The sequence below is a fragment of the Anabrus simplex genome, chromosome 1 (genome assembly GCF_040414725.1).
Source record: "Anabrus simplex isolate iqAnaSimp1 chromosome 1, ASM4041472v1, whole genome shotgun sequence".
Lineage (NCBI taxonomy): Eukaryota > Metazoa > Arthropoda > Insecta > Orthoptera > Tettigoniidae > Anabrus > Anabrus simplex.
Genome location: NC_090265.1, coordinates 838,819,107 through 838,832,237, shown reverse-complemented (window position 1 = coordinate 838,832,237; position 13,131 = coordinate 838,819,107). Strand labels below are relative to the sequence as shown.

General features: G+C 42.5%; 1 non-coding gene across 1 annotated transcript; it reads right to left on the bottom strand.

Moving 5' to 3' along the window:
* Positions 1-253: 253 nt before the first annotated feature.
* Positions 254-325, bottom strand: TRNAC-GCA (transfer RNA cysteine (anticodon GCA)). The gene has a single exon. It is a non-coding gene; the product is annotated as a tRNA-Cys (tRNA).
* Positions 326-13,131: the final 12,806 nt, after the last annotated feature.

The following is a 13,131-nucleotide window of genomic DNA, read 5'->3' as shown; positions in this document are numbered from 1 at the left end:
CTGTTCAGCATAGCAGGTGAGGCCGCCTGGGCGAGGTACTGGTCATTCTCCCCAGTTGTATCCCCCGACCGAGAGTCTGAAGCTCCAGGACACTGCCCTTGGGGCGGTAGAGGTGGGATCCCTCGCTGAGTCCGAGGGAAAAAGCCGAACCTGGAGGGTAAACAGACGATGATGATGATGATGAAATATATTAGAATGTCGGAAGAGAATGTAAATTAAACAGACTGTAATATTTCTTAAATATAAAATTTTCAGGGGGCACCCGGGTTTGAACCGGGGACCTCTCGATCTGCAGTCGAATGCTCTACCACTGAGCTATACCCCCTTGTGTCAAATTATGCACTATACCCGCCTTGTCAACCTCGCTCCGACCTTCTATGGACTTCCTTCAACCTACACACCTAGCAGAGTAGGAGCAGAGTAGGCCAGTGACTAATATTCATTACCTCTCGAGCAGTTCCTTGATGGATACACATTGAAGTTTTTTATAGATAGTAGATCGAACTATAAAAGTAGCTGTGCCTCCCTCAGTGAAACAGTCGGATAGTCACTGTCCTGTTTCCAGGGTAGTAGGTTCGATCCAGGTAGGGTCGATATTATTCTGTGTGTAAGCCTCGCGTTATAATCGCACGCATATTGCTAGACCTACCTAGTTATTTATTTCCTTTCTTTCTTAACCCGTTTAGCTTCCAGGGTTGTTTTCCCTCGACTCAGCGAGGGATCCCATATCTACCGCCTCAGGGGCAGTGTCCTGGAGCGTGAGACTTTGGGTCGGGAGGATACAACTGGGGAGGAGGACGAGTACCCCGCTCAGGCGGCCTCATCTGCTAAGCTGAATAGGGGCCTTGTGGGAGGATGGGAATATTGGAAGGGAGAGACAAGGAAGAGGGAAGGAAGTGGCGTTAAGTTAGGTACCATCCCGGCATTTACCTGGAGGACAGGTGGGAAAACACCGTCAACCACTTCCAGGATGGCTGAGGTGGCAATCGAACCAACCTCTACTCAGTTGACCTCGCGAGGCTGAGCGGACGCCGTTTCAGTCCTCGATCACTTTTCAAATTTTGTGGCAAAGCCGGGAATCAAACCCGGGCCTTCGGGGTGGCACCTAATCACAATAACTACTACACCACAGAGGCGAACTGGCTACCTAGTTACCATTTAAAACAATAATCTCCATTACTACCTCTCGAGATAATGAGTTCGATTTTGGATTAAATTAGAAAAAATTAGGGTCGTTAAGATGTTAAAGTGGGAGAAAATTCCGATATTAATCAAATATTACAATACTATTAGGGGCTATTGTTATTAATAAGATACATCCTTAAATGCTTGCGCATAAATTTAAGAGAGGAGCTGGAACCACCACTTCGATGAGAAGTGTCTGTCTGTCTGTCTTTCGGTTATTGTTTGAATTAAAAATCACTAGTTTATGAGCCTCGCAGCAGGATATCTGCACTTCCTTCCTGGGTTATATTTCAGAGACAAATCTGAGACTAAACTTATAAGATAAGAAAATGTAATGTAATGGAGTAAAATGTCTTCTCTTATTTGTATTATTTTTATGTGTGTGTGTGTAGTAACATTCATAGAAAAATATTAGCTAAGGATTTGTATTTCTTCTAAATCTATTTTGAACAGTTCGGTGGTCCTCGTTATGCTCATTTTTGCACCTTCTGACTTCGTAATTAGCGTATTTGTGTGACAAGGCTTCTTCCCATCGCAGTCAGTCAAAGATAAACCTACAGTAGTAACTTCTTGGGACCATGTATTCCTCAGAATTCGTCCTTGAGTGGAGGTACTGTCGATCTAGAATTCGTCCTTGAATGGAGGTACTGTAGACCTTGTTGGATTGAAATTATTTTAAAGCATTTTTCTTGCCGTCTATTGTGACTTTTAGAGTTAAATTCGTATTCTTCGTGACTGGACTGAGCTTTTATCCAATCTTCGTAATGCATTGACCAAGCGGTTTCTTCTTGTAACACTTTTCTTTGTCCGCCTCTGTGGTGTAGTGGTTAGTGTGATGCTGCCACCCCGGGAGGCCTAGGTTTGATTCCCGGCTCTGCCACGAAACTTAAAAAGTGGTATGGGAGCTGGAACTGGGTCTGCTCAGCCTCGGGAGGTCGACTGAGTGGAGGGGGTTCGATTCCCTCCTCAGCCATTCTAGAAGGGGTTTTCCGTGGTTTCTCACTTCTCCTCCAGGCAAATACGGGGATGGTACCTAACTTAAGGCCATAGCCGCTTCTTTCCCGCTTCCTTGTTTATCCCTTCCAATCTTCCCGGGCCGATGACCTTAGATTTTAGCCCCCTTTAAATAAGAAGGAACAAGCAACCAATCATCCCATCTCTACCACAAGGCCCCTGTTCAGCATAGCAAGTGTGGCCGCCTGGACGAGTTACTCGTCCTCATCCCTAGTTGTATCCCCCTACCCCAAGTCTCAGACTACAGGACACTGCCCTTGAGGTGGTAGAGCGTGGGATCCCTCGATGATTCCGCGGGAAAAATCAACCCATGAGGGTTTCAGATCGCGGTCGATCATTAGCATTACCACTCTCCATGCATCGCGTAGTGGTGGCATCTGAAGCGGGGTGTTGCACCAAAATTTTCAATGACACATTTTTATATATAGATTAAGAAAGAAAGAAAGAAAGAAAGAAAGAAAGAAAGAAAGAGTTTTCTTAAATATAAATTGTTAAATACCGTAATTTAACAGTTTTCTAATCACTTCTTATTATTAATCTGTGCTGAACAGGGACCTTTTGGGGGATGGGACGTTTGGAAGGGATAGACAGGGAGGAGGGAAGGAAGTGTCCGTGACGTTAAGTTAGGTACCAGTCCGGCATTTGCCTGGCGGATAAGTGGGAAACCACGGAAAAACACTTCCAGGATGTCTGAGGTGGGAATCAAACCCACCTCTACTCAGTTGAACTGAGGATGAGTGAACCCCGTTCCAGCCCTCGTACCACATTTCAAATTCCGTGGCAGAGCGGGAATCGAGCCCGGGCCTCCGGGGGAGGAAGCTAATCACGCTAACCATTACACCACAGAGCCGGACCTTCTAATCACTTACGTTACTACAGTGATTACAATAGTTTCAGTTAGTGCATTAAGTAGCCCGCTTTCAACCCTTTTTTAAAATTTTTTTATGAATGTTTAAACTTAGATTTACGTAATGTTGATATGCTTATCTTCATTACATACCGTTCTGTTAGTGAACATGTAACCATTCCTCAGCTTTCCACTCCTGTTTATCCCGTGCCCATTGCAGGCGATTCTTTCGATGCCTGTTGCGACGCGGTCTGTTTGAAGATTTGTACATCCCAGGCTGCTCGGAGACGATCTCATATCTCCCTTACTGTTGAGGTATTGTTCCTGGATGCATTTATGTTAACCCAGTGATCCTGAGCAGGTATTGTGACCGGATCGCGGTCGATCATTAGCATTACCACTCTCCATATATCGCGTAGTGGTGACTGGTAGCATCTGAAGCGGGATGTTGCACCAATATTTTCAATGCCACATTTTTTAAGCTTACATGAAAAGCAAGAAACTATATTATCGTTATGTAATGAACTGTTGTAGTTGTTTGAGTCATCTGTGCTATTTCGTCCAGCAACAAATTTCCTTGAAAAACGTGCCATTTCGTCCAGCTCGGTTTTACAAATTATTACACAAGTCAATGAGTGCCATCTCGTCCAGACGAAATGTTGACAAGGGTTGAGGCAGTGCAGGTTACGCTTACGTGCACAACCGCAGGTTGTGGGATTTCACACCCACCCCTGCTGTGAAATTCCATTCCTCCCCTCCCCACCTTTGTTTATGAATAGAGACTTCATTCGTTCGAATGATCTCTATGAATTAACATCTTTGTTAATTATGGAGTTTTAAACCACCACAAGGGGCCAACCTACGTTATTACTTAACGGGTATCGGTATACGGTTAAGAATGAGAAGAAGTGCGGTGAAGTTGTGTGGTATTGTATTAACAGTTATTGTAGTGGTAAAGTGTTTACTATAAACCGTGAAATTATTAAAGAAGAGATCCATAATACGAGTGTTCCTGATGTGGCTGCACAAGAAGTCCACAAGTCCATGGCACAGGGAAAGAAGAGAGCCCGCGAAGAAACCGATAAATCCATTTCACAGGTAGGTTTACATTTTTATTAGTGACAATATTTACGCCCAAGACTCTAGGACTCCGCCTCACTGGCTTTTAAATGGCCATATATTAATTTAAATTGAGTTTGAACTCCTTGCAAATCCTGAGGCTGAAGGCCGAAGGAAGTAAACTAGCGAAGCGAGTTTACATTCTGCGAGTGACGTCTTGCTCGACAGACAGACAGACAGACAGACAGACAGACAGACAGACAGAAATTGAGATAAAGTTCGATTCGGCTTCTACGATGTATAAAACGTGAAATTATGCCAAAATTTCACTATTCCAAGTATTGTACAGACAGAACTCTTATTTTATTCATATAGATAGTATAGTTTGGTTTCAAATTTTTGATGACGAATTCAAACCTGTTCTACAATCCTGATTTGAACTAGTTACCAGAATTCCTCAATTATATAACTGCAAGTCTACTCTGCATAGACAGCGAAGGGATGCTCAGGGAATTCAGGCAGAACCCAATCATCGAGATGAAGTTGAGTTGGATTCAGAAAGTTTGAAGGTGGCAGATGGAAATAATTTCTTACTAGCTGACGACTGTGATGGTAGAGCAAAATGAATGAGCATGTTTGACTTGTCATTACAAGGACACTGATACTAGTGAATTACAGATCTGTTGGTTCTACAATTATGCCTCTGAATGTTTATTTAGTTTATTGTTTATTGTCAGTTTCTATTTATTTTATTTTCGTAAAATTTCCATGGGGAGGGGGTCCTAACTCACAGTAACCTCCCGCTCCCCTGGCTACATCTCTGATGTATCCTACCCTTCATTCGTTTAGTTATTTTTTTCCTTTTCCACTTTTTTGCCACATATTTTTTTTTAAAAAATACTATTCTTCCCAGTGAAATCCATTCTTTGTTTAATAATTTAACATTTGTTTAGAATTCTTCGTCTCTTAGTACTTATGTCTTATATTCACCAGCCATATATTTAATTCTGAGTGCGTCAGTTCCCCTACATAGTCTAAAGAGATGCGCTTCTTCTATTATTTCTCCACAAAATAAACAAAGTCTTTCGTTTTCTCTCTCTGATCCTTATTTTTATACGGGTTTTCCCAGGATGAATGGTCAATGTTAAGGGATATTACAGAAACTATCACTTGAAGCAAAAATCTTCACATGGACATATGCCTTATTCCAAATTATTTCTGAGGTAGAAGAAGAATGGCGTATGGCTTTTAGTGCCGGGAGTGTCCGAGGACATGTTCGGCTCGCCAGATGCAGGTCTTTTGATTTGACACCCGTAGGTGACCTGCGCGTCGTGATGAGGATGAAATGATGATGAAGACGACACATACACCCAGCCCCCGTGCCAGCGAAATTAACCAATTAAGGTTAAAATTCCCGACCCTGCCGGGAATCGAACCCGGGACCCCTGTGACCAAAGGCCAGCACGCTAACCATTTAGCCATGGAGCCGGACATTTCTGAGGTGGAACACATGTAATGTACATTTGTTTTTTGGGCTAGGGGCACGCACGTATGTGTCTTACCCACGCAACCTCTTTGAAGTTTTATTATACCTTAACCTACCTCGTTGCTTTCAACCTCTTGGATGTATTTGTGCCATTAAACTAGCCCGTTGGACGCTTAGTTGTTCATGGTTCGTTGTGAGTGAAGTAGTGCGAGGGTCTGGGAGTGTATCAGAGAGAAGTGTGCGCTGGCTAAAATGCCACATATTTACACTTATGAAGAACTAGCAAATGTACCCGTGCTTCGCTACGGTATTCTACATTGTATTCGAATATCGAAGTAAATACTGTACATACAGTAAATAAGATTGTTTTAAAATGGCATGTCTCTTAGCGTTATCCGAGAAACAGCATAGGGAGGTTCCCAATACGGTGTTTCCAATGTAAAGTGCTTGTTACGGATTTGTGATGATAACAGCAGGCTCACTTGCCTACTGCCATTCACAATCGATTGTGGAAGTTTTCATTATAATTGCAGGCTCCATCGCCTACTGCGCTGTCACAATCGATTTGGGAGTTTTCGTTACAATGGCAGGCCCCCTTTCCTACTTCCAGACAGGTTACAGTTTTCATTAGAATGTTTGGCAACTTCCCTACTACCAGTTGAAGTTGAGTTGTGCAGTTATAATTATAATGACAGGCCCCTTTTCCTACAGCCAGCCAGCTTACTACCAGTCACACCAAGTTGGTGAGTTTCCATCAAAATAGCAGGCCACTATGCCTAATACCAGTCACATTTTAGATGGATGCATTTGCTTATAAGGGCGGGTACCCTTGCCTACAGCCAAACACAATCGGGTAGGGGACTTTTAAACAACAATGCATGCTCCCTTGCCTTCTGCATGTCAAATCGAGAAGTGAATTATTCACTACAATGGTAGGCCTTCCTTACTAATGCCAGTTACACAGGTGTTGGAGAAGGACCCCATTCCTACTGCCAGTCAAAGTCGCTGTGGGGAGTACTGATTACAATAGCAGACACACCCTTTCTCGATCGCTACAACACGGCATCAGTGAATATATATAGGTCGACATACGAAAGTATATCCATGCTTAAAATATTGCAGACCTTCATTTACAGATTGACTGCTGCAAAACGGTACGTCATATCGACAAGGGATTGTACCATAAGACGTCAGATTTAGCGGCCTAAATGGCTGGTCGTATGATATCTGATCTATTCATGGGTCAGATTGAGTTAGAAACGTTGAATAGGGTAACATTTTTGTAAGATTATCTCACATTGCATTACTTTTCAGATAATTATGTGACAGCTACATACATAGCATTTGGCTCACATATGGCTACTGGGTGGGCCAATTTTCGTGTAGGGTTTGATGATTCTATCTTTCTTATAAGTGATTGAAAGTATGAATTATGCATGTGAAAAGTCCAAATGTACTTAACATCGAGAAACAGACAAAAATCAAACGTAAAAGGGATACAGATACAACAAAAAGTCATAAGACCAAGGTTGTAGATCACTCCAAATTGAACGGAGATTGTGCCTTCCCTTATGTGATAGGACTTCGCGAAGATCTGCACCATAATTAAAATTGCCTCCATATTTCGATATTCTTCGGGGAAAAAGGTGAAAAATTTAAATCTCTTGGAGATGTTCTGTCCGTTACAGGCTAAAACGTATAATTTTGCCAAATTTCTGTTTTCTTGTTCGTCTGGCAGATTATGCCGCAATGTGGATTTTGGGCGAGGAGGGTTAAAATTAGGACTTTCAGGAAACTAAACCAAAAAATTATGCAGATGGTTGTTATTATTACCCCTTAAACGCGTAGCTGTGCGAACATTTCGCCAAAATAGTCAATGTACAGGCACACAGTCGTCGTTAGGATTTTACTTATATAGATAAATAAGAAATCTGCTCCACGTACAACACCTTTTAGTCTATGTCTGCTGGACTTACCCTGCAAAACCGACCATTCATGATATCTCCCTTATTAATATTTCTGTCGAGAAAATACACATGAAAAAAGTTTTAGAAATGGATTTCCAACAAATTTGGTCGATTTCCAGTCAGGTTGGTCATGTACTGTATATATTGTGGAAGAGTAAATTCACCATTTCAGTTCCCTATAAACCGCCAGTCCATTCCAGGAACATGAAATGTTATTGACCTTTAAAATCTACCTTTGAAAAGGTGAATGCTAAATATAAAGTTTGGTTCAAATATCTTCAATAGTTTTCAAGTTGTAAGAAATACGCTCAACACGCGCCCGTTCTTAAGTGAAGTCCGGTTAATGATATCTCCCTTATAAATCCTCTTACCGAAATGATGCACATGAGAAAAAGGTTCAAAAATGAATTTCCGTTAAGGCAGATAGATTTCTATTAAGTTTGGTTGTGTATATTTTGTGGGAGTGCAAAATCACGGTTTCGGTTTCGTATAAATCCCCCAGTCATTCCACGGATTTAGAAACAGTATTTGCCCTGAAACCTACCCAAGGACAGGTGGATTCTAAATATGAATTTTGGTGGAAATATATCCAGTAGTTTCCAAGTTATAGACAAACAGACAAACAGAAAAACAGACACCAAGGCTAAAAGTATGCAGATGGTCATTATTACACCTGAAACGGATAACTGTACAGAAATGTCGCCAAAATACTGAATGTACAGACACACTCTGCGACATATCTGCAAACGGACCTCACCATCAGATGCCTCTTTCAGTGTTCTACATGGTTGGTCCCATGACATCTTCTCGTATCTCCTATATTTATGGGTTAGATTGCGTTAGAATCATTGGGTGTGAAATTTTGTACAGTTTTCGCATACTACTTTATATTTGTGATACTCATGTGACAGATAGAATCATAAAATTTGGCTATCACATTGCCACTGGTCATGCCAATTTGCGTGCTGAATGTCATGATTCTATCTTTCCTATAAGTGTGCCAAATTAATGTTAACATACACGTGTGTAAAGTACAAAATTAACTTGAAATCGAGAAATACAGCTCTATTTAACGTATAAGGAATATAAATACGATAAAAAGTCATAGGACCAAAGTTGTAGATCTCTCCAAAATGAAAGGCGATTGTGCTTTCTGATTTGTGATAACACTTACAGATTAGGCACCAATTATCCCGAGACGAAGGTGTGCACCGTCGTTAAAACTGCATCCATATTCCGATATTTTCCGGGGCCGAAAGTTATACATTTGCATAGCTTAGAATATTTCCTCAAAGGAAAGAGTGTCAAGCTTCCGGGATTAGCACTTGCATACATACGGTGTAATTAAGGAAGAAAATAATTCAGTAAATAAAGTTGAAATTAATAGAAAATGGATTAAAACTGAGGACAGCCGGATGACGACAAATATGTAATTACCAAGTGAATGTATTGGAAAATCAAATGCCCCTCAATAAAATATGCTGGTGTGAGTTATGGATATAAGAAAGAGGTAACAGAGGAGAAATTTAGGCGCAGGCATTCTTAGGTCAATAGATAAGATGACTAATGGTGTTATTACTTAAGCTATTCGAGGACGGTTATAAACTCCAACGATATTCCGCCAATATCCCGCAGAATGGCCGATTGACGCCCTCTCTTGCCTTCTACCCAAGGAACAACCATGAATTTAAAGGTATGATGAGGAAAATGGCAATACGTTACTTCCCTGCTGGCAAGCAGTCAGAGACGTTGCCATGGCAACCTGCACGTTCGTTGTCGGTCTGTCGATCACACACGCAGACCATGATACCCGCAGAAAATAGTAAATTTCTCCGTCATTTGAATAGTAAGGTAAATTATGAACATAACGAAAATTGTTTATAATGAAGAGACATTTCACATACGGTCAACGGAGTTTACAGGAAATCAATAGTATAAGAGAAAATGGAAGAAAACCGTTCTGGTTTTCCTATAAAACCACGTCTAATCAAAGATTTTAAAATGAAATACATATATAAACCTTCCTCGGGGTGAGTATACTCCAAATATGAAGTTTGGTTGAAATCTATCCAGCCCTTGTGCCGTGATGGTGGAACAAACAAACAAACAAACAGACACGAAAAGTAAAAACCACCGATTCGGTCTTGAGTTGGCCTAAAACGGATAAATATCTGAAAAATTGGCAAAACAAACGAAATTACAGACAGCGGACCCCCTACAACTTTATTTATAAGATATGCAGATTTGATGTTTGTATACAGCTTCTGTGATGGTAGTGCTCCTGCTGCTGTCGAGGATTACTATCGGCGCTTTTCGACACATCGAATTCCTGATCGTACAGTTATTACCAGTGTTTTCAGCACATTGCGTGAAACAGGTATTCTTTCTATTTCCCATTTTTCTTCTGAATGTGTAGTTCAACAACCTGCGCATTGTTGAAATGGTGCAGCGTAGTCCTACTTCCAGCACACGGCGCGGCGGCTTTATGCCCCTATCAATGACCCACGTACTCGTGTATGGCGAAAAAAAATTACATGCGGAAAACTTGTGCTCATTTAAAAAGGTCAAAGAGGTTGGATGGGTAAGACACATGCGTCCGTGCCCAGAAACAAATGCACATTGTTTGTGTTCTATCCCGGAAAAGGGCATATGTCCATATGATTTTCTTTTACTTCAAATGATCGTTCCCATCATATCCCTGAATATTGTCCTCCTGGGACACCTTGTGTATCCACGTTAGCCACCACACCATACCTCATAGTCCTCTCTTTGAAAGCCTTTCTTTCCTTTTGGCATATTTTGGATAATTTCACAAACCTTTTATGGTTACAGCGCTGTTGTGTATTAACAGAAGCATTGCTCGCATATACATATCGCGCTGTATCTGGAGCATATAACGATAACATGGTCAGATCCATCACGAATGCAGAGGTCGTCATGCAGCCCTAAAAAGAGGAATAATTATAATATACACTAAACGAAATGCACAGTGTCACCTACAGATGACAACTTTACTTTCGCGGCTGTTATGAGCTACAGCTGTAATGCATATTTTCACTCATTTTGAATGCTGAATATTAGCAGTATAAACTATTATATTATGCCTTTCTTTCTTAATCCTTTTACCCTCCAAGGTTGGTTTTTCCCTCGGACTCAGGAATGGATCTCACCTCTACCGCCTCAAAGGCGTGAGACATGGGGTCGTGCGGATACAACTGGACAGGAAGACCAGGATCTCGCCCAGGCGGCCTCACCTGCTATGCTGAACACAAGCCTCGTGGGGGTATGGGAATACTGGAAGGGGCAGGCAAGGAAGAGGGAAGGAAGCAGCTGTCCGACTCGTTGGCTGAACGGTCAGGGTACTGGCCTTCGGTTCAGAGGGTCCCGGGTTCGATTCCCGGCCGGGTCGGGGATTTTAACGTTAATTGGTTAATTCCAGTGGCACGGGGGCTGGGTGTACGGGTTGTCTTCATCATCATTTCATCCTCATCATGACACGCAGGTCGCCTACGGCCGTCAAATAGAAAGACCTGCACCTGGCGAGCCGAACCCGTTCTGGGATATCCTGGCACTAAAAGTCATACGCCATTTCATTTCCCTTAAGTTAGGTACCATCCTGGCATTTTCCTGGAGGAGGAGTGGGGAAATCACGGAAAACCACTTCGAGGATGTTTGAGGTGGGAATTGAACCCCTCTCCCCTCATTTAATCTTCCGAGCCTGAGTGGACCCTGTTCCAAACCTCACACCACTTTTCAAATTTCGTGGCAGAGCCGGGAATCGGGTTCGAGTCTCGTGGTTTCCCACTTCTTTTCCAGCCAAATGCCGGGATGGTACCTCACTTAAGGCGAAACTCCGGAGATAAAAAGATATTTGACCTTATGCATGGCTTTTCGCGAAAGTTTGAGTGAATGTCACCTACATAAAAGTAGAGATAACAGGAATATTTATTTCATATACAAGTAATAGATTTTCCAAAACACATTTTTCCTTTCTTAATTGTATTTTTCATGAAATTTAATTAAAATGTTAATGTAAATTCGTAATTAGGTAGGTAATCATCATTATCATCATCTGTTTACCCTCCAGGTTCGATTTTTCCCTCGGACTTAGCGAGGGATCCCACCTCTACCGCCTCAAGGGCAGTGTCCTGGAGCTTCAGACTCTTGGTTGGGGGATACAACTGGGGAGTATGACCAGTACCTCGCCCAGGCGGCCTCACCTGCTATGCTGAAAAGGGGCATTGTAGAGGGATGGGAAGATTGGAAGGGATAGGCAAGGAAGAGGGAAGGAAGCGGCCGTGGCCTTAAGTTAGGTACCATCCCGGCATTCGCCTGGAGGAGAAGTGGGAAACCACGGAAAACCACTTCCAGGATGGCTGAGGTGGGAATCGAACCCACCTCTACTCAGTTGACCTCCCGAGGCTGAGTGGACCCCGTTCCAGCCCTCGTGCCACTTTTCAAATTTCGTGGCAGAGCCGGGAATCAAACCCGGGCCTCCGGGGGTGGCAGCTAATCACGCTAACCACTACACCACAGAGGCGGACTAGGTAGATAATACTTCTTTTAATAACACTACCTATCGATTTTTCTGTACATAATTTGTGTAAGGAGATATGTCGTACTAAAGTTTGTGTAATTTTTACTTTCTACAATTGTAGATTTAAAAATCCCTACTACTCGAAAACAATTCTGCAATTATAAATTCCTTACGCTGGCTTCTTGATATAGCTGTGATACATATACCATACAAATTCTGTTACATTTGCCAGAATATTATGGGAGAAAGGTAAGGTAAGGTAAGGTAAGGTAAGGTAAGGGTGTATTCTGCCCGAAGGCAGGTCCGAACCTCCGCAGAGGTGTGCCTGAGCCGGAGTTTACGTACGGTAGGGTGGCCAGTTCCTTTCCGCTCCTCCATTCCCTTAGCCCCCACCAACAGCGCGTGGTAACCCATCCAAATCTTGGCCACGCCCAATGTTGCTTAACTTCGGAGATCTCACGGGATCCGGTGTTTCAACATGGCTACGGCCGTTGGCTTATGGGAGAAAAATGGGATTTAAATGTAAAACTACAATTGGTAAATGAAGCATTATTACAGTGATAAATTGTTTGAATTCAGCGGAATAAGTTCGTGACAAGAAAAAACAACCCAGTCCTTTCAATTTCAGTCATTAAAAATTTTCACCAAAATGATCAAAATATCGATTTTTATCTCCGGAGTGTCGCCTTAATGTCACGGCCGCTTCCTTCCCTCTTCCTTCCAATCTTCATATACCCCACAAGGTCCCTCTATTGAGCATAGCAGGTGAGGTCGCCTGGACGAGGTACTGGTCCTCCTTCGCAGATGTACCAAAAACCAAATGTCTCACACTCCAGGACACTGCCCTTCCCTCGCTGAGTCCGGAGGAAAACCAACCCTGGAGGGTAAACGGATTAAATAAATATTTATTTTAATTATTATTAACGTCCGAATCCTTGGCTGAAAGGTTAGCGTCGAGGACTGCAGTTCAGAGTGTCCTCGGTTCGATTCCTGGCCGGGTCAATTTTAATAATGTGTGATTAATTCTTCTGACTGG